Below are 21,275 nucleotides of genomic sequence, written 5' to 3'. Positions count from 1 at the left end.
ACTTCCAATTTATACCGATACGGTAGAAATCAAAACATAAAATTCAGGCAAATATGATACCTAGTCACACATGACTCTAAGGCATATTGCCAGATTTTGATATCTAGTCTGCCAGCTGTACTGTGCACTGCCCAGCTCATTCAAACCATATGCCTTGAGCAAACAATCAGCAAAGTGTGTTAAAAGCTCTGAAAAGGACCACATTAGCCGTACATGAACCAGCTACAATGCACTGCCCTGTTAATTTGGATAAAACCTTACCCTTTCAAAACTGATTTTTTTTTTTTAATTCTTTAGTTAAAAAATATGGCTTAAATATATAAGCTATGCATCTGCATTTAGGTTTATAGCAGCAATTTCATACTGTCTACAAAATATTACTGAATTTCTGTTGAGGCTTTAAAAGTGTCTCTAGAAACCGAAAAGTCCATTACAAGCTTTTCTGTAGCTCAAAAGGAAACAGCCATTCGTGGAGCACCCTAAAGCCTTTGTAGCACATATTCTTCATCCTCTTGAAACAGCCTTGGTCAGAGTAGAGGGTTTATTCTTGTGCCATAAACAAAATGGAAAATGTATGCATTGTATTTCCTCATTTGGTTGGATTTGGCTGACACCCTGGCTGAGTCACTATCCTACAGCTATATGTGAGAGCAAGTCAAGAATTCACTGGCAATTATAAACATGTAAACTGCATATGTGTATGACTTTATTTCTATGAATCACTGCTTTGTCTCTGTGCTTCTCTATGTTTTTTTGGGGGGTTTGGTCTATCTTTTTTTTCATTTGTCCGGATTAAAATGGATTCTCTGGTATTTACATTTATGTAGCTATGGATTGTTATTATCTGCATATTAAAATAAAGGGTGAATATGAAAATAAGGAGATAGCATTGCCATTGTGACTAGTAGAAAATCATACTTTCTCAGCTATAATCGTATTTCAGAATCCAGAATAGTATTATTTTAGATTCAATTTTGTAAGATTTAAAAAGAAATAAATTTCTTAATAAAATTCATTAATAAAAATTTTAGCAGCTTCTCTGAGCTAGAATGAAATATTTTGCTGCAAGCAGTCTTAGCTAGTTAAAGGGTAGCAAGTATATTGTGAATGAAACATTTTTGTTGCTGTTACTTACATAGTCTTCTGCTTTCATCCTCAAATATATTATCAAGAGAAACCAGCGTTGCAACTGATAACCCAGAACAGCAGAGCAGCCTACTGGGATTAGTTGCCTGTTCTTCAGTGTTTACTGTTAGGCCAAAGTGAGGCATAATTAGGCAAATAAATTCTATCTGCTTTCTATCATAGTAATATTGTACCATTATTAATATCACTTTGTAATGTTAGAAAAAAATAATCCTTAAATATTAGGGTAGTAGAAACCCTGACAGACCCTTATTAATTTGTCTGTTGACTTGTGCAATTCTTACAGCAAATACAATTACAAGAACACAATTCCAGTCAGTGATGCTTAAAGTGTATGCAACAGGTGTAACATACCATAGTTTATCCTTTGTTGCTGTTCATCTCATCACATCACAGACCTGTAATGACTTTATGATATAGTTTGCTGACTCAGCTTCCAATTTCCTTTTGCTTTCCATTCCAGGTCATTGCAGATAGAATGTATCTTGAATTACTGCAAGATATCTCACTGTTCTACATAGCTAAGAAATACTAAAGTTCCTTCTCAGTTGTATGGCAGTCTTGGGTAGTTGCTGTCCCCCAGATTCTGGTCCCCAGTACTAACAATGTCAACCACATGGTTTAAGACAGTGGTACAGTCTTAGAGCTTTCCACTTTCCACTTGTGGTAGGAATGGCTGAAAAGCAGAAGGTCTTTTGCCAGGTCTTGAACGTGGCTATAAAGTCTTAGGACTTATGGTCTGCAGACAACATAACTGACATAAAGACATGTTTGTAAAGTTCACTTCAAAGCTGGGGGATGTGGCTCCCCGCAGAAGAATTCATCTAGTGTTAAACTGATACTATGCTGGATGAGAGCCAACAGGCTCTAAACTTGCTTTTTAAAACCTGAATCTCTAAAGCTTTTCAGAGAATACATCTGTATTTCTAATTTGCACCTTGAAGTATGAAATTGACTGGAGAGTTGGTGAGAATGAATAAATTGATTCACAGTGGGTTGACAACTCCCTGTGTCTCACTTTCCGTGAAACATCTGTGGTTGATACCACCACAAAATTTGACTGCCGGATTGCAAGCTGATCCGCTAGCAATACATGATTAAAAACCTGTTACTCAGATATAAGCAACTGAATTTGTGGCACTGTTTTCCAGATTACTTTGTGTAACTTTGAATGGGTGATAAAGGGATTGGAGCAGAGCAAGGAAAGACCTATTTCTTCAAGAAATGTCATCTCTGCTGACTCTCATAGATGTGCAAGTGGAATAATGCAGCAGAGAATCAGGCCTGGAAATGAAAGTAACCATTTATTAAGAAAATATTTTTCTTTTTAAAAAGTAATTTTCTTGTGAGTTTGAATTTTTTTACAGCTTTAGAGAGAAAAATAATGAAGATGACTAAGTTTTAGCAAATATTACAGGGTGAAATTTCTAGCAGCCAGATCATTAGATGCATTCATTTGTAAATATCAGAGATGGATATGACAAGTTATATAGATCACAGTTCTTCTCTTCTTGTCATGGGGAGCAGTAAATCATTATTTGAGTAATCATGCAGCACAGCACGGATTTTAGATTTCCCAAGGAAAAGATTCACAATGTTTATGAATGTTCTAGCATTTTATCATTATAAAATTATGAAGTCAGAAAAACTCATCAATTTCTGAAATGCAGCGCACGTACACTGAACACAGCTGTTGTATAAAATAGGTAGACCTGTGAATCAAATGCTCTTACACATCATATAGTAACTAAAGATTTTTCCTAATTTGTTTATATAGATAAAATATATTCACCGTCACGCTATTTTAGTCTATGATGAAGATGTAGTACGTATTTAGAAAGCATACTTATATTGAGCATGCTTAATATGTAGAGCAGTACTATTTGGCTTTCTTGCATCCTGAGAATTGTCCAATTTCATACAAAGATGAAACGACACAAGAGACTCAGATGTCCTGGCAGCCTACCCTTCATGCTGAAGAATGAGTGAATTAAATATATGAAATTCTTAACCACTATCTTTTTACAAAGGAAAACATAAAATTGTGTAATTATACAATATGTGCATTTAAATTTATTCAGCCCTTGTAGAATCTGCCTGTGGATTTTTTTTTCCCCAGGCAGACATTACTGTAGCTTTATTATAAGGAACAATTTGCTGTATCACAGCTGGCCATCAGTGAGGCATCGTAGACTTAATTCCATAGATGGCCTTCAGTGAGGCATTGCCTGATTCATTCTGAGCTGAATGGTGCCAGGGCACATACTTGCTTACTGAAACAATGAAAATTGTTTTATGTCTATGCATATTTGTGTGTGAGCACAGCTTATTTTTTCAGGCTAAAGAGAAGGACTATTGACCACAAACTAGAGCCTCTGATTTTATAATTAGAAATCAATTGGGCAAAGCTTAGTTTTGTGTATGTGACCTCTTCCCATGACTGTATCCCAGAATGTTTTTTTCTTGATATGATTTGCTTAACAATTTTATATCAAGAGCTAATCTATTTGCAGAATCAGTTTGAAATACTAAATTACCTGTGTGCTTTTGGTGGCTACATAGATAAAAGTTTAACCAACATGGAATTACCTGAATGGTGTTTTTGTAATTTACATTTGAATCTCATTGTTTATTTGTTTTAATTAAAAGCTGTCACAAAACTTATTGGCACTGCAGAGTTACATTGACTTTGGTAAGGGCACGGCAGGGCCAATTACATCTGGAGTTTATATTGTTCATTTGTGTCCACAAGGAGGGTAAAATGCAGCTGAACTGCGTCATGCCAGACAGATTGCTAAAAGACATTTACTCAACTGATTTGGCCACCATGGGCCAGTGTGGTGGTGTGGATTCATTTCTGTCCTGATTGCCATGGTGTTTGAGAATCCTCAGGTGGCACAGATGCAGCATTTCCTCTTCCACTTGCTTTCTGGTATTGTGCACTACGAGCTTTTCAGCTCTCTAAAAAGAAGATATCTGTATTTAATTCCAATGACCTTCAAATTCAGGGGTGGGGGAATGGTACCCAACAATCTGGTTTTTTTTCCTGGAAAGTAAACTGTAATTTGCAGTAGCCCACATTCCGTATTCCATCTAAGTTTATAGTATAGGGAGTACTGAATGCAATGTAATGCCACTGTTGCTCTTTTTCCAGTATGGACAGTGCTTGATCTTAGCCAAATGTAAATGTAAAAACAAAACAAGGTAATGCATAAAATATGTTGCTCTTTTTTTCTGGTTAAGTTTGTTGGAAATGGAAAGCCCTTTCTATGTTAAAGGGGAAATTTCTAATTAATAACTCAGTAAAATCGTTTTGGGACTTTTAATCCACAGTAATGAATTTATTGTGGTGGTAACATCTTCTGTTCTGGGGGAGCAGGAGCCAGGAAATACTTTTTTTTTTTTTTTTTTTTTGTGTCTGAGATCTCATTATCTGTGCAAGCTTATTATTTACTACCCCATAGTAATACTATTTTGAAATATGCAAGTATCTCAGATTTGTGGTATGAGAGGGCTGAATTGAGTTGGATCTAAGTAACTGCAGACGTGGCTGGTTTCATCTTTATCAGCTTATCTAAGCTTTTGCACTTAAAGGCTTCTGTCAGTTCAAAGCACAGACACCGCTTGGTTGAGCAGAGCTAAATTATGGTTGCACTTCTTAGCCTTTCAAAAATAACACTAACTCTAATTTAAGCTCATATACTACAGAACTTGAAGGAGTTTAGATATGCATCAAGTAAAAATTTCTTTCCATATTTATAATTACAGGGAGGCACAAAAAAAATAAATCAGTGTTTGAAGTTTAATTTTAGTGTTCTCAAAAATACTTTTTCTTTCTATGTGAACAAATATGATTTGAGTTCTTCCCCCATTCCATTCCTTAAAATCAAGAGATTACTAAAATCAAAATTTAGCATCAAAGAGCAACTTTGTCAATACAGACATTGGAGAGATTCTTAGAATGTTGGAATAATTACAAGATTGGGTTTCTGTTCAGCATAGGGATAGACAAAAATTTGCTACTATGTATCATAATGAGATATCCAAGTACATTTCTCCCTTTGAAATGATGGGAGAGTCTACTAGTGCAGCATACATAAAAACAGTGGGATTTTTTTATCTTGAGTTTTGTTTTGCTTGTATCTGCATTTTTCATAGTTTGTACTTAAGCTAGACATCATGGCACATTCAGAGGAGAGTTGGTATCCTTTCTGTTGATTGCACTTCTTGAAAGGGCAATAATATGGACTGCATCGTAAATAAATAATTTCAAAGAGAGCCTCAAAAATTAGGACTGGAGATTTCCAAAAGCTGGAGCAAACTCAGCCTGATTTATTTGTTAGTAAAATATATACAAAGCAATAATAGAAAGAGCTGTGCACGGGAATGATTTGGTTTGCACATCAAAACTTTTATTGCAAAATCCTTTGGCCAAGTTAGGATCCATGAAAGATAAGCAAGAAGAAATTATTAGGAAGAGACTGTTGAAGAACTAAGAAGGTATTGGGTCTAATCATGTTTTTTCCTTTCCCAAAACTCAATCTGTCAGCTTTCAGGCATGCTTATGCATTGACCTTTTGCCTTAGGGTTAAATTTATCAGGCTTCTATATGGTATTTGCTATTTATGAAAACTTGACTTTCTTCATAATGATAGCCTGTATAGGACGAAAGTATGTTTTGAAAAAAAATAATTTTCTGGTGCCTGGAAAAAATAAGCAATTAGATCCACTGTTATATTTGTGACTCAGAGTAGGCTGAAGAGCAGAGGAAAGAGACCAAGTCCAGGGAATTGCCTGTAGTGCCTTACAGATCAATCAGGTGGCACCAGTAGTGACCCTGTCCAAGGGATCGTTGATCTACAATGGCCCCTGTCATCCTTTCCTTTGGTGCAGATGGTTTGCACATCCTAGTCAGCAGAGTACTGGCCAAAAATTTCAGATGGGTGTTAGATACAGCAGCAAGATACTCCTTTATGCACAGTACCCCAACTAATGTAAAGGGTAGGGAAAAAAGAAGTGGGGGAGAAAGCAAAAGTTGTGAGATTGGTTTGACTGAACATTTAGGGCTTTGACATGGTGGGATGACCCTGTCACTTCCCTGTCTCTGAGCACTGCCAGTTGTGCGAGTGGCAGGAGCTGATTGTGCCTGTCCATTTCAGTGGTAGACCTTGGCAGTGCCTTCACATTCTTTTGGACCATGACAACATTTATGTGATTAATAGAGATTCTTTACTGGGGGAAAACAGTGTCTTCACAGGTGAAATGTTTGCGTGGAACTGTGAGTAACTGGAAGGGAATTTGGTCTCAGGGAATTTGAGAAAACTAAGAGAACACAGTATGTGGATGTTTATCATCCTGTGATATAGTTCCATGACTTTCACTATAAAGTAGAAAAAAAGTTTAAATAATTAAAAGGTCTTTCTAATTCCTACACAAGTTAAGAAGTGCTCTCAGCAGGTACCATAAATGTGGATTTTACCTCAGTTGTAACTCATCCTGCTGTGATGACTTATTCACATTTTGCAGGCAGCTGCCACATCATAGATGTGATGTCCTGTATTGCAGAAGCACAATAATTTTGTTCGTTAGGATATACTAATCAGAGATATCTTGATCTGTATAATTCAATAGCATGATCTAAGGTCTGATTTTAGAGATATAATATGTACTAGGTGAATGATTACAATGATCACTTAGCTTCTGTTAATTTGAAGTCTTTAAAGCATTCAATAAAATGAGTGTTTGCTGTCCACCCCTGAGTAGAATGCCAATTCTTGTTTATAACATTATAAAGTTACAAAGAAAGTCCAATAATTGCCTTCAGCAGGGTCATTTGCATTATTTCTGCATAGTAATTACATGAACAATAGGGTTTCTATACCTAAGAGCAAAATATATGTTGATATGTATATACTGAAATATAATCACAGCAAATATATTCTAATTATGTTGGTGATGCTGCAGAAGTAAAGGCACAGTAGAAAGCTGTTCTAATATCTACAGCATGAGTCATAGCATAAAAGCACTAAAACATTAAAATAAAGCTAGTTCTAATGGGGAAAATAATTAAATTATTATAAACAATGGGAATGAAATGGCTTTATTTTTGTTGGAAGTAAAGGTTTAATTGGAGGATTTGTGTTGGCAGCAGGAATGGTTTTGCTTTTAAAGCAAATAAGAATTTAATTCTCGAACTTGAGTGCTTCTTCTGAGCTGAGTGAAAGATACTTATTTCATGCACAGTTTTGAAAGTTTTGGAGAAAAGATACCTCTGTGTCACTCCAAATAGAAAGATTTGGAATATCAAAAAAATGTTTTGGGCTAGGCATAGTATCTTTATTATATGAAAAACAAACCTCTAATATAAAAAAAAAAAAAATAAAGGGAAGCAATGGTTTACTTTTCAAATGTATTAAAAAGTTAAATACTTTAAAAGAATGAAATTAATGCATATACAGGCATAACAAGATTTTGGAATCTAAAATATCACTTAAGCATTCTTGTCATGAAATGTTCAGAAAAAAATACTGCATTGGTGTTTTCCCAAACCTATATTTGTTTCCTAAATCACCTTTTCAGTAAAATGCAAGTGGATGGTTGAAGTGAGTGTCACTGAGTCATTGTTGTCCAAAAAATTAGAGGTGAAAAAATACATGCAGGTACAAGGGCAAGGCTGGTAGTTTGGGTATTGCTTCTTAGTGGTCTTGGGCAGCTGTCCTTAGGACCTTCAGCTGTTCAGCTTGTTCTGAATATTGGGCCTCTTTATTCTGTGACTCTGTTTCCCCATCAGCAATAGGAAAAAAAATTTTTGCTTTGAAATGGTGTAGTGACGGTCATACCATTACTGTGGTGACACGTTGAAATTGTGGATTAATGTACATGATGGCCAAGTATTAATAGTTAAATAATGATAACATTACCTTGATTGTAGGAAGACAAATAAAAGGTTATCTCTAGTTTGTGCAAAGCTGTGAGTGAATTGCTGATATTCAAGATGTGTGATCGCTCTCAGCGTTGCGCCCCGGGGCTGAATGACACAGCCAGTTTGATGATGACTGTCTTTGCTTGGGCTATCAATATAAAGTGTCACCTCTAGAAGAGAATCAGGTCAGAAGACAGCTTTAGCCACAGGGAGTAAGAAGAAATGAGCTTGGCAGTAAGATTCCGGGCAGAATAAATAAGGTTTGGGAGTATGCTTAGCAAAGAAATATACTCACTATTGAATATAATGAGATCCAAATCAGGTAGTACTTGTGGACAGAAAAACACCAACAAAAACCTGAGGTTTTCTATTGATCTCATATTCTGTATCCATTCATTTAGGTATCACCTGCAGTCAAAGAAGCTATTGAAATCTGTGTTATCTTTGCAAACAACTTGTGGGTCACCTTTCAGGAATGTAATTCCTTGTATACTCCTTGATTTTTAACTAGCTGGTATTCTAATTTTTCTCATGCAGATCTCTCAAAGAGCTTCTTCCTATCAAGCAACTCCCCCATCCCTTTGATGGTGTGGGACTGCTTCTCCAATGTTTGTCCACACAGGCTTAAAAATTCAGTAATTGTCAATCTCTTGCAGACAGAAAAAAGAAAGAAAATGTATTTCTCAAATATAAAACTCTCCAAGTAACCCTTAAAGTGAATATTATCACAAGTACACATAGATTGTTAGGGGCTTTTTCCTTTTTTTGCTTTAGGTATTTGTAAGGCTGTACTTTATTTGTCTTTTATAACAAAAACAACAACACACACACAAAAAAAAAAAGGGGGGGGGGGAAGAAAACCACAACCAAATAACCTAAAACCAAACATATTGTCATCAATGAACTGGCATCTGGAAGTTAAATATTCTCAACTTCATTTTCTGCGGCAAGATTTAAATTGCCTAACAGTCATGTAACTTTTTTCCTATGTGTTTTTAGGAGCCATATGCTTGGTATTTATTTCTTTTTTGTTTCTTCCTGCTTTCCCATTACTTTACTCTAGATATTTCTATTTTGTGGTTGTTTATATCCTCCAAACTGGCTGATGTTTTGGTTTTGACTTTCACTACCACTATCCCTTTGGAACATATCTTAGCAAATAGAAGAAAGCTGAAATATGAGGATTTTTTTTTCCTGGTGACAATATAGCATAATTCAGAGGGAGGCTTTTTACAGTCTTTTCACATTTTCTGTGTTATCCATCACCTACTCTGCATGATCTCATTCCTTTTTATTGGTAAAGGACAGATGTCAGACTTCTAACTATTTAACTCTTATATTGAAATTCTTTTTCATGGTATAAAGAATAAGTACAGTGTATATAATACAACATCACTACTATCTTCAATTCTGGCTTGCAAATATGCATTCTGTTCAGGTCTACAGAAGGACTGAAATTAATGTAGCGTTCATCTAAACAGAACTGGACTGAGCAGAGACTGACCATACTGGCAAACAGCACACAAAGGTTTAAAGTTACAGGTCAATTGTAAGAAATCCATGGTATTTGCAAGTCCAGAAGTGGAACCGAATCTTTACATGGTGATTTCCAGCAATACTTATGCACACTACAATCTCCGTGAGTGTGACTCACATGTAAGGGACTGTTCATGACCTATTGGTAACAATTGACAAACCTAAGAATTTGCCAGACTGGATTCTTTGAGACTTGGAACTGTTTGTTAAACCTGCAGATCAATAATATATGAAACAACAGCAGAATATATGGCTTGCTCAGGGACTCTGCTTTTCTTATGAATTTCTATCCCATACAGGCAATGTAGGTGTTGCAGTCCTCCAAAACTTCTGTGTGTTTTCTCTTTGCCAGATTGAAATTGCTTGGGTTTTGTGCTGGCAAAGAAGGGCAGGGTTATGTTCTAACTAATTATTTTTTTCTTTAAAATAATGCTGGAACTTCTACTATTATCTCACACTCTCATAGCACATATGGAAAAGGAAAAGGAGATGGGAGAATTCATGGGGCTTCCCTGTTTAGCCACCTTGCTGACATCGATGCTGTATAATCAGAAGCAGTTATGCACCAGACTGGAGAAAATTATGGCTCCGGGCATTCTTGTCCTGTGGGCTTCTGTCTTTTTCTGAGAAAAGCTACCTGTTAGTGGAATTGGCATAGTTGAGACAGGGAATTATGGTCCCACTGATAAAAATACACAAACTCAGAAACCAATTGTGGTCAGTGGTGAGATATTAAATATGGCTTTGAATTTTTAGTATGGGTGGGGAAAAAAGTTTGGTTTAATCATGCTGATTGTGATATTTGAGTAGGCATGATCCTGATTTGTGTCAAAACAGAGTTAACATTTCATAAGCCAAGATATGTTTAACTGTATCAAGTTTTGTGTCAGAATATCTGTTACAGAACTGAGCAACAGTGTGTTTATACTGCTAATATTTTGTTGAAGAATGTGATACAGCAGATTATCTTTTCAGTTAACTTGGCTATCAATGTCCATTTACATACCCAATGATCCCATCTCCATAGGCAAACAAAATATTCCATCTCCTATATCCTAAGTAAATGTGAAAAGGCAGCTTTACTGACTTGATAAATAATCTCAAATATTTTACTTTACTTCAAGGTCTTGCTATTTTCAACACTTTATTATCTCACAGTCAGATAATTGCTGATCTCATTATTTATCTAGTTTGTGTGAAAATCAGTTATACATGACCTATTAGTTATCAGAAAAGTATAAAAAATAAGCTTGTAGGTTAGGGGTAAATTCTGAATTTAGTTGGACTATAAATTATGGAGTCATAATACAAATTGATAACTAGATGTCAGTTGTGATTTTTTGTCTTTTTTGGGGGAGTTTCTTTGGTTCTGTATCTTTATTCTCTACATGTTTCAGATAAAGAGTTTTGTCTGGCGTGCTTTGAAATTTGATACAGGCTCCTACTGAGTTCCTTGGTCTTATATCAGATCCCGAAACCATTAAAACTATTAAAAATACGAAAAAAAAATTTAAAAATACCATTTTCGGACTAGAAATTTATGCAAGAATTCAGCCTCATTTTTTCCATGAGTTTGAATCCTACTGAAGCCGTAAGTGGTAACTGTAGAAATTAGCCAATGTCTTAGAAATTAATTTCTAAAATTATGTACTTTGGGTTCATTCTTCCTTGTCCCTCTTTCAGAAGAAAGGAAGGAGGGGAAAAAGCCACTTGGTATTTCACTGTAAGCAGAGAACAGTGAAGTAAGCTCAGTGAAGGTTGCAGCACAGATTATAACAGAGTCCTTGTGCCAACAAGGACCTCGATGTGTTACTGTATTACAAGTAATTAATAATCATTATTTATAGATGAGTACCGAGTCTGCAGTTGTCAGCTGCCCAGCTAACCAGCTGTCATTTGTTTCTCTCAGTAGAGTTTTCAGATAAATAGCAGGAATGTACATTTGATATTTGGATTATGCATCATTCTTTTACCTAGAGTATGAATTGGCTCATTCAAAAACTTTAGTTCTTAATATTATACCTCTTTCTCATATTTTTAAAGTTTCGGTGGTTTTCCTTCTTTTTCTCCTGAGCCCTTCCAAAGTATACCTGAACTCATTTATTAGAAAAACCTCAGCAGTGCCCTTGGAGATCTTCGAGGATCTCCCATATGCAGCTTTTCCCTCCTTTGATGTTCCTTTTATGGCCATTATATTTTCTAGGGGGCAACCTAATAATTGGTTCTTCGGAGGAGGGGGACTACGTGTATTGTTTGAGAAGAGGTCCTGAGAAATCATAATGTTTCTTTGCCTCTTAACTTCAGTCTATTGTGTATCGTGCATCTTCTCTGCTGCTCGCAACCCCAAAAGATATTAATGCATGATGGCTGCTCACCTGTCTTTCTAAGAAGAATGTCCCATTAGAGAAACGCAAAGAACAGCTGAATGGTGAGAGGACCATATGGGGTTTTGGCTGTTCTGTGCTCACAGAGTGATACGAGCACTACCAAGCTTGTGTGGGTAGAGAAAACTGACAGTGATTCAACCGTCATTAAATTAGTACAGATGTCTCCTGCAGCCTCCCACAGTAGTCTTCACCATGAGCTCAGACGATTTGTATAAAGGTCTAGACTAAATCATTGCTAAGTCTGTATGGATTCTGGCTGTTCTGAGATTGACATATGTTACACACTTACAGTTTTTGTGATACTGATTTGTATACAATTTGTCTGTATTCGTGCTGAGCCAGGGTTTCTTTTTGATGGGACATTGACCCCAAATTTTGCATGTTTTGAAACACGGGTAGCTTAGGTGTTTACAGCTAATGACATAAATACTCCAAATGATGCCCACACTTATACTCACAGCGCTGCTTTTTCTGACTTGGAAACAAGTCAGGTTATCTGATGTGCCAAAGAATGTAGTAATTCATATGCAGACTAAAGTCTCAGGGATAACTGAGAAAGGGGACTGCAGGACTCCACACAAGTTGCTTGACAATCAGAGGTAATAACATTAATAAATATCAAACCTTGCTGGATTTGGCACAGTTGTTTCTTTCTGCATATTTAATATTGTCTGTGTGTAATGGTTTGTGTTCTCTGTCAATTCTTTGAGAAAAGCATTAACAAAGGCAGAAGCTATGATCTCTCTCTAGTGGTTTAAAAAAATATTTCAAATTTAATGGTATTGCAAATTGATCGCATTATGAGAGACGTAACCTTTGCAAGTGAGTTTGAAAGAAATTCACAGGAATGCATGACTTAGTGGAAATGCATGGGAAATTACATTAGGAAGCTTTGAAAACCACACAAGTGATGTGACAAATAATTTTTTGTGAAACTGTATGAAGTCATAATAACTAGTTTCAACCAGGTTCTTCTGAATAATTTATAGTTCTGCACGAGTTATCCCTAATAAACATCTAACTGCAAGAAAATGGCAAAAAATAATCAAATTATCCTCATGTTGTATGTACTTATTCTGATGTATGACACTGATGTTACTATGTAACTGCAAGCATGGTAACTGAAGAACTAATGTTTTGTTTGACATCTCATAAGGAATTTGCTTTGTAGCATTTCTTAGCTGTGTTTATTTCCACATTCCAAGTAACTTGAAAAGCATTTCTAGTAAGAAAAAAATTATACTGCACCCATGTGCACAGTTCACAGGTTACTGTAAGTACTTTAAAGTTATATTGTCACATATAAGCAGATAGTTCATAAGATAATCGATATGTGAGTACTCACAACTTAATTTTTTAGTTTTCTTTATTTCACTAGGTTACCTTCTCAACGGTTTTCAATTTTAGCTCAAAGCTGGCTGCGTAGCTGATGTTTATATTTCTGCACTGTAGATGTGTTTGACAGCCAATTGCTAGAAAAGAGCCTTCTATTTGCACTGCCAGCTTTACACATCATGTGGTTTTAGACAGTACTTACTTCCTTATGTTCAGACATGGAAGTCTGCTAAGCAGTCAACTTTGATAAATTACCCTCAAAAAAAAGGTATTTTAATGTTTTCAGGTTTGTTTTATTAAATATTATTAAATAACAGAAGGCATTAAATAACAGAATGCATTCTGCATGGATTTGAAATTATTTTATTAGAAGGAAGACAGGTTAAAGATATTATCACTGGGTTCCTCCTCATCATTGTGAGCAAAGCATGATCAGAAGCCAGGGTTGTAAAAGCAGCTGAAAAAAAGAGCCTTGAAGGATTGTAAAATTGTGACAACTTAAATATGCTTAAATAAATAGAAATATCTTGTCACCTTTGACCACATTGGCCTATTGTACTTCTTTCTGCCTTTGCTGATCTAGGCTATAGCTTGTCTAGTTTGACAGATTTTGTAAGCAGCTTCCAATTTACTGCTGCGGGTATGTAGTGATTAACTTTTTTATTCCTCTTCTGCAATCCTAAGAGTATGTATTATAAGATATTGCTCTGACATTCACTTGAGAAAATAATTTGAAAAGCACAAAGAGGTCTTAGTGCTCCAGTGCAATGTACTCTGTGCCTGAGAATGAAGCCTAGCAAGTTATAATAAGCTTTTAAAGAGGAAAGGAAAAATACAGTTCAAACAACATGGAAGAAAAGCTCAGAACACTGTGAATAAGATGATGATTATTAAAGGAACAAAAGAGAAGGATTCGGTGTATAGGAGCTGCCAGACTTGTGGCTAGCACATTGAATGGGAAATTCTTGTGGCTTATGTTTTTTTACAGCCTTCCCCATCTTTTGCCTATATTGAGGAAGGAGCAGCAAGAGAGTCTCCTGGCAGTAAAACTGAAAGCCAAAAGGGAACACTTTTGAAGTTGTGTTGGGAGACTTCACGCAATCTTACAGGTAGTAGAAACTGCAGCATAGTTTGTGTCCAAGACTGACAAGATAGAGGAGAGAGTAAATGATTTCACTGCTATTTTACCGAGTTGGGAAAAGTGACAAGTGCAGGAGGCACTGTTAATTATAATGCCTGAAGCACTGGAATTGTTCATATAAGTGCTTGACCGCAAACAGTAGGAGATGACAGACGGATACTTCCCCCCTCCACCCAAAAAACCCCCCAAAAACCAAACACAAAACCAAACCCAAAACAACAACAACAAAAACCAACACAGAGGAGAGAATATGTTTTACAAGACTAACACTGCATGCAATTTTTGAGGCTCTCTATATCCAGCTTTCAGATCTCCTGTGGTGAACCACAGTATACTATAGATGAAATAATAGAGAAGTAAATGAGATGGGAAAGGAGTCGTCTTTGGCAACATGACACAACTTCGTTGCACGTTTCCAAGTATCAGAAACAGTTGGGTTAAAAAATCAAGACCTTTTTACAGGAGCAGTGTCTGCTGGAACATAAGAAAGGAACAGCAGTCTGGGTTGAGAAATAGTTACATGAACTCCAAGCTAGGCAGAAAGCCAACTACAAAAAGGTGTCAGCCATCTGAGGCCACTTAACACAGGACACTTGGGCGTTAAATAGCTGCAGAAAGCAGTGACTAAAGGCAACAGTCCAAGCTGTGGTGGGACACAGGTCATATGTGGTGGCCGTGTTCTCAGGACAGAAGGGAAGACAGATGGTATTCCCAAATGGAAAGGGCCAAGGCTAGAACTAGGAAAACAGAAAGCTTTAGCTATCTTCTGGCTTAACATAAGTATTCAGAAGAAGCAAGATACATAAGAAATATATACAGAAAAATCAACCTGAGACCATGCTTTGGAATGAAGATAGAAAAGAGTAGAAACAAATTACCTGGTCCTTGTGATCACAGCCCCTGAAGATGAACTTGTGACTGTGGATTTGGGGAAGACTTTGCATGTGGGGACATGTTTTCCTGATTCCTAGCTCCCCTGGCAGGCAGAAAAAAATCTGTGAAACAACACTGGCAATACATAACAATTCTAATTAAAAATTAATACTGTGATTAACTGGAGATAAATATGTAGAGCTCTTTAGGAATGGCTTGGGTAGTCCTATGGGCTGGACTGTTTTTCCTAATATATATCTTTGTGAGACTAAACATGGGTTTATCTCTTCCTCTGTTCATCCCATCTGTAAAAACAAGTGTATCTATCTCTTCTCCCAAGACACTGAGTGAAAATAGATATAAATTATTAATTCAGACTGGTGAGGAAGGAAATACATGACACGTACAGAAAGGACCAATGGTGCTCTAACCAGGAATGACTTGGATCAGCATTCAGTCACATTCCTCAGTTCTTTTCTTACATCATCAGTTGGTCATAATCAGTGAATTAGAACAAACAGATAGTTAGATCCAATCTTGTCTCCAGTTTTTTAAAACCAGTTCACTCTAGTGTATTATGATACCAAAAGGTAAGCAATGGAAAGCAGTTTGTGCACAGTTGCAGCATGAATATAAACAGAGACAAAATTAGCAAATCAAATAGAATAAAAAAGCAACAGCAAAGAATAAACAGAAACATAAAAGAAGCCATCTGGAATCAAAGATACTCAAATGACATGGTAGGAAACTGAGGCAGACAAAAGCAGAGATTATGTTCTTAAATGAAAGTGTTAGGGATATTATTGCTTTAATTCTCTTTGAATATGGCTATGAAACTGCAGCTGAGAAGTGTGAGCAGTAATGTCTTTTGACAGTTACTCTGGAGGCTTCCAAGTTACATGATTCTCATATCTTAAATGAAACCTTTGTCATCCATGGACATGTCTGTTTCCTTTCTGAATGTGTTCCAAGTACTGACATTATGTCAGGTACATCAAGTCTGTGCCCCAATTTGTCATTACCCTGAATAATAATGCAGAATATTTGGTTTTCTTCTTCCCCCATTGTGCAGCTATAATTCCCATTACTAGAGATGGGATCAGCCTATCCATGGAGAAAATGAAAGAGTCTATTCAATTGAAATTACATTCACTTTATTAATTCTGCGTTGTGTGCAAATGAATTGAATCTATCTATAATAGTTTAATTATGAATGGCTTTTTAAATTGTGGGTCATCAATAAACATGCTCATTTTCCATTATGTGTCAGAGCATGTCAACAATACACACAGAAACCTTCTGTAACACCTAATGATGTTCATATTTTAGGGAAAAAAAACCACCCTGCAAAGTCACATACAGAAAGAATCATATGATGAGTCAGGTGCAGTACAGTTTTTTTGAAAGCACTGATATATGTATAAACGATTGTAAAAGTCACTAAAATCCTTCCATGATTTCACAAAATTAGCTAGAGCTTCTTAGAACCCAGCAGTTTTGGAGAAGAGTCACAAAAGCTGAAAATTCTGTCTCAAAGTTCATTAAATGGGGTCTGCCTCATAAATGAGAAATATTATTTCAAAGCATAGGTAAATAATAGAAGAACCTGGAGCATTAGGAAAATGTTGGTGTGTTGTGTGTATATCTGCATAACATCAGGTGAAGATTGGTGATGCACTAGTTAATCCCTTAAAAAAAAATCCAGAGTTAGAATGTAAAAGAATGATGCAAATTTTAAAATGAAGTTTTAAGAGCAGATTATACATTTTCACTTGAAACAAGTAAGGGGTAATTCCCTTGTAATTACACAAGGATGAATTAATTACTTTCTAACAAACTCAAATAAAAACCCAACTACAGAATGCTGCCTTGTCTTCTCTTAATTAAAAATGTGCAGGAGCATTTTCATAATATGCAGGTTTCCCCCCTCTTGTGATTTATTGACATATATATACCTTTTCATTAATATGAGGAAATTGGGGTTACAAATCCTCTCTTTCACAATGCATATTGTTACTGGCTAGTCTGTATGAAGTTGTACATCAACACCACACCTGGAGAGGACTTGGACGTGCCTAATCCCACTACAAAGGGCAGTCAACAGCTTTCTGCTAGTGCTGGGCACAGACCAGACCCAAGTGCATTATGTACTTCCCTGATGGTGAACACATGGCTTGAACATGAAATTCATTGCGCTGAGCAAGCTGTTGTTTTGACTACTGATGATTTGCCAGGTAGCTGACTGAGAGCAGGTGAGATGGGTTCCATCTGCAGAAGATACTCACCAATCTTTCTGCGTACTCAGAATTTCAAAAGCACTTCCCAAACCTAGCTTGGAGCTTCTTCAGCCTTCGTCCACACATTAAGTTCTTGGCTGCATACATAGTTTTGAAGTAAGTCTTTGTTAAGGAAATGTGATTAAAAATATGATGAACAAATACCTGTGGAATGGAAGAATTTAGTACCAGTATAACATGCTCATGTATTTGTTTTTTACTGCAGAGTAGTACTTTTACATCTACAGCATATAGAGGCTCCTTGAATGAGTTTCATCCACGCAATCTCTCTTGCACTGATTGTAATTATGCATTTTTGTAATGTATTTATGTGGGAGACTATAAATATATGTTATATATTTGAATAGTGTGTTGGCAGTACTTTTAAGTATGCATTTGTTATTAGTGAAAATAATGTTATTTTTGTGGAAGTACGCTGTGTATGCTTTTACCTATTGATACTGGCTTCTTTGGTTATCATCTGTATTATAACATAGAATAGCAAAGGAAGTAATAATAATTAGAAACTGCAGTGTTCAGAGGGTTCATTCTGGATGAAATTCATTTTTTAGGAACGGACCTGTGCTGGGGCTGCATGGGAGCCATTAGTAGGGTATTAATACAAGGCATCTGCATCACCATTAAAACTAGGAAAGGATCCAAAACCTCTCTTGTTGCCGTAAATCCAGGCATGGAATTGGGTGATGGGGTTGCATCTGCTACTTTAAAGAAGAGAGATGGTTGAATTTATAGCCCCACAGCCAGGGCAGTGGTGGAGGAAGAAGATTTCACTTCCTTTGAAGTCTGATTACCTGAATCTCATGCAATGGAAGTGAGTTGAACATGATTAAGTTTTCCAGTAAACACGCTTTTCTGTTTGTTTTGGGCTGCTGTCTCATAGTGGGACATAGGGGCTAGCTATAGGTGTCTCCTTATTTAAACAGATTTTTTTTTACCTTTCTCAATATTTTTCTGAAAAATAAGAGGTCAGGTTTCAAGCACAGGCACAACAAATGAAGCTACAGGTGTGGAAACCAGTTTCAAATTTACAACATTTGTCAGGCTTTTTCAGCAGAAACCGATATTCATTTATCATATTCATTATGCCTCTCTATCATTCACCTAGACCCTATATAATTATGTGTTTAATGATCTTTAACCTTCACATGAACACAGCTTGCTGAAGCTTGACGATTGCTGTAAATTATCATTCACATCTGGTAGAAGAGAAAAAATATTACTTGGAAAAAATACTATGCTTTCTGGTCTGGAGTTTCACTTCAGCTCCGTGATTTAACTTTGTAAATAGATGATGATGATGTAATCCTAAATCCAAACAATGAATTGATTTTGGAAAAATGGATATTTCCGTGAGTTATTTATTATAATATTTTGATATTATATTGTAAGAAGTTCAAAACCCGGAAAAGGTATTTTAATCTGTCAGTCTGAATGTTCACCTTTAAAAGTATACATATCATTTCTGTAAACACCATGTTTACAGCTTGATTTTTATTAAAAACTAATAGTGGCAAAATTGATAGTAATTTTTTTTAATCTTTGGGTAAAGAGCTGATCTTCCACTTATCAGCCTCAGTTCCAAATTTAAGATTATAAAATGCTTCTAGCTCTTCCATTTTTTGTTTAATGTTTATCCCTTTATTTTATAGGGTTTCAAATACCAATATCTATTTCTTTCTTTTGATACAAAGAACTTTAACTTATTAGAAGAAACAATTAATAGTAATCATAGACTTTATTTTGGTTTTACTGTTGGTATCTTACTAGCACTGTAAAGGTTTTATAGCTCCACATTAATTTATACCAGAACTGATTTATGAACGATAAATTGTGTTGAATAATATGGGTAAAATTTACACCAGAGATTATACTGACAGCTTCTCCTACTTATTATTAGCAAATAGCAAACTGGGAGATCTTTGAGCATTCTCAAGTATTTATATGGGATATCTACTTTATCCAGCCAGTGCTTTCTTAGAAATTCAGATTATAGTTTTCATTGTAAGGCTCTGTAGTTGGGTGAACTGAGATGTTCCCAATTGCTTTGCTGAGTTGTGTGTGTCCAGACAATGTTGTGATACATCACTGTAATTCAGTTATGGATATTCTGCTGAAATCTTCATATGCAATGTTAATATTGTATAGATTTTATCCAGGGATCAAACAGGTGTTTAAACAATCTGTTTAAAACATAAACAGATTCTGGATTGATCTTGACAGGCTCTGGTACCCTAGAAATAATTTTTTGTGTTGCTGACACCTAGATTGATTATAGTTCTGCTTATAAGGACAATATCTTTAAGGCAAAAAACTAAATAAAAATAAATGTATTAATGTGTCTTACTGAGCAGAGAAAACTGCAATACCAAACAACAGGGAAGTACTGTCAACTGATTTAGTATAGTTAATAAATGACACTGATTGTTCTCAAGTAAAAGCTGATAGCAACTACAAAAAGAAAAACTCAGTTTTTGGAAAAAGGACTCAGCTGTCACTTGATGTCTGTATGTGCGCTCATGTGGGCTGGGTAGGAAGAGTCAACTGGATTGAGTCATTCATATTCACAGACAGTTCAAGTGCTTTTAAAAATTTGTTAAAACAATGATGTGGTGATAGCTGGTGTGGTAATAAAGTGTTGCCCTGCAAAACACCAAGGGTGAAGTCACACTTCCTGTAGTTGGTGGGAGTTCTGCTGTTATTGCAGAGCAGAGAATACACTGGCGGCCCAAGATTTTGTATGTATAATAAACCAGATCATCTGGAAAATCAAACCTGACTGCCATTGTCCGCTGTGCTCATTGCAACAATTTGAGATTCCTTTTTTCTAAGGTGCTGTTAATGAGTTTTCTAAGCCCTTATTCCTGAACAGCTAATTTGCAGATATAACTGTATGTGACTCATTATCTACTGAAAAACCTGCAGAGCCTGCTTGTGGTATGACATAAAAATCCACTTGTGTCTTGGCTGTAACTGGTGTTACAAGGCTTTTTTTCCACACCTGTATTAATATCCCAATATAGGTTCTTATATCAAATGACAATGCTGGCCCTAGCAACCCCTGATATCCATTGAAGAGTACAATGCATAACCAGCAACAATTTCTGTTGAACTGCCTGCTAAAAAATAAGCAAACAGGAGCAAGTCTAGTGGTAGTTGTAAGTCATGTTGCAGCTGTCCTAAACAGGTTGTACATATTTCCTTCAGACTTCTTGTGAGACAGAGGTAAATAATAATAAATGCAAGTTAGGTTTTTAATGACATGTTATTCACTTCTTATTGTTCATATTGTGTTGGACTTTATAGTAAATAGAATTTAAAGCACTATTACTGTATATTTAAATTATTATCCTGTATTTTTGAGTGTGTCAACCCTAATACATATGGTCCACCAATTGGTACACTCACCCTCACAAATTAAAAATTTGTGATGATAATCCAATATTTAATACTTGATTTTTTTGTAGGCTCAGAATCAATAAATGCCCTTTGTTTGTCTCCAGTGCTCTTCAGTTTAGGCTTTTAATTAACAAATAAAAAAGTAAAGAAGAATTCTATTTTTCCCATACTGTTTCAGATTATAATAATCTTATGTTGTTTTTTGAAAAGCCAAATAGAATCTTTTTTTTTTTTTTCTAATG

At 35.9% G+C, this 21,275-nt stretch overlaps 1 protein-coding gene across 4 annotated transcripts in view; it reads left to right on the top strand.

Moving 5' to 3' along the window:
• Nucleotides 1-21,275, top strand: part of CDH8 (cadherin 8) — a 230,399-nt gene that overhangs the window by 107,980 nt on the left and 101,144 nt on the right. The window lies entirely within an intron of this gene.

Source organism: Falco punctatus, assembly GCF_963210335.1.
Source record: "Falco punctatus genome assembly, chromosome: 14".
NCBI classification, from domain to species: domain Eukaryota; kingdom Metazoa; phylum Chordata; class Aves; order Falconiformes; family Falconidae; genus Falco; species Falco punctatus.
The sequence above is the reverse complement of the archived record's forward strand: the minus strand, read 5'-3'. Positions and strand labels throughout refer to the sequence as shown.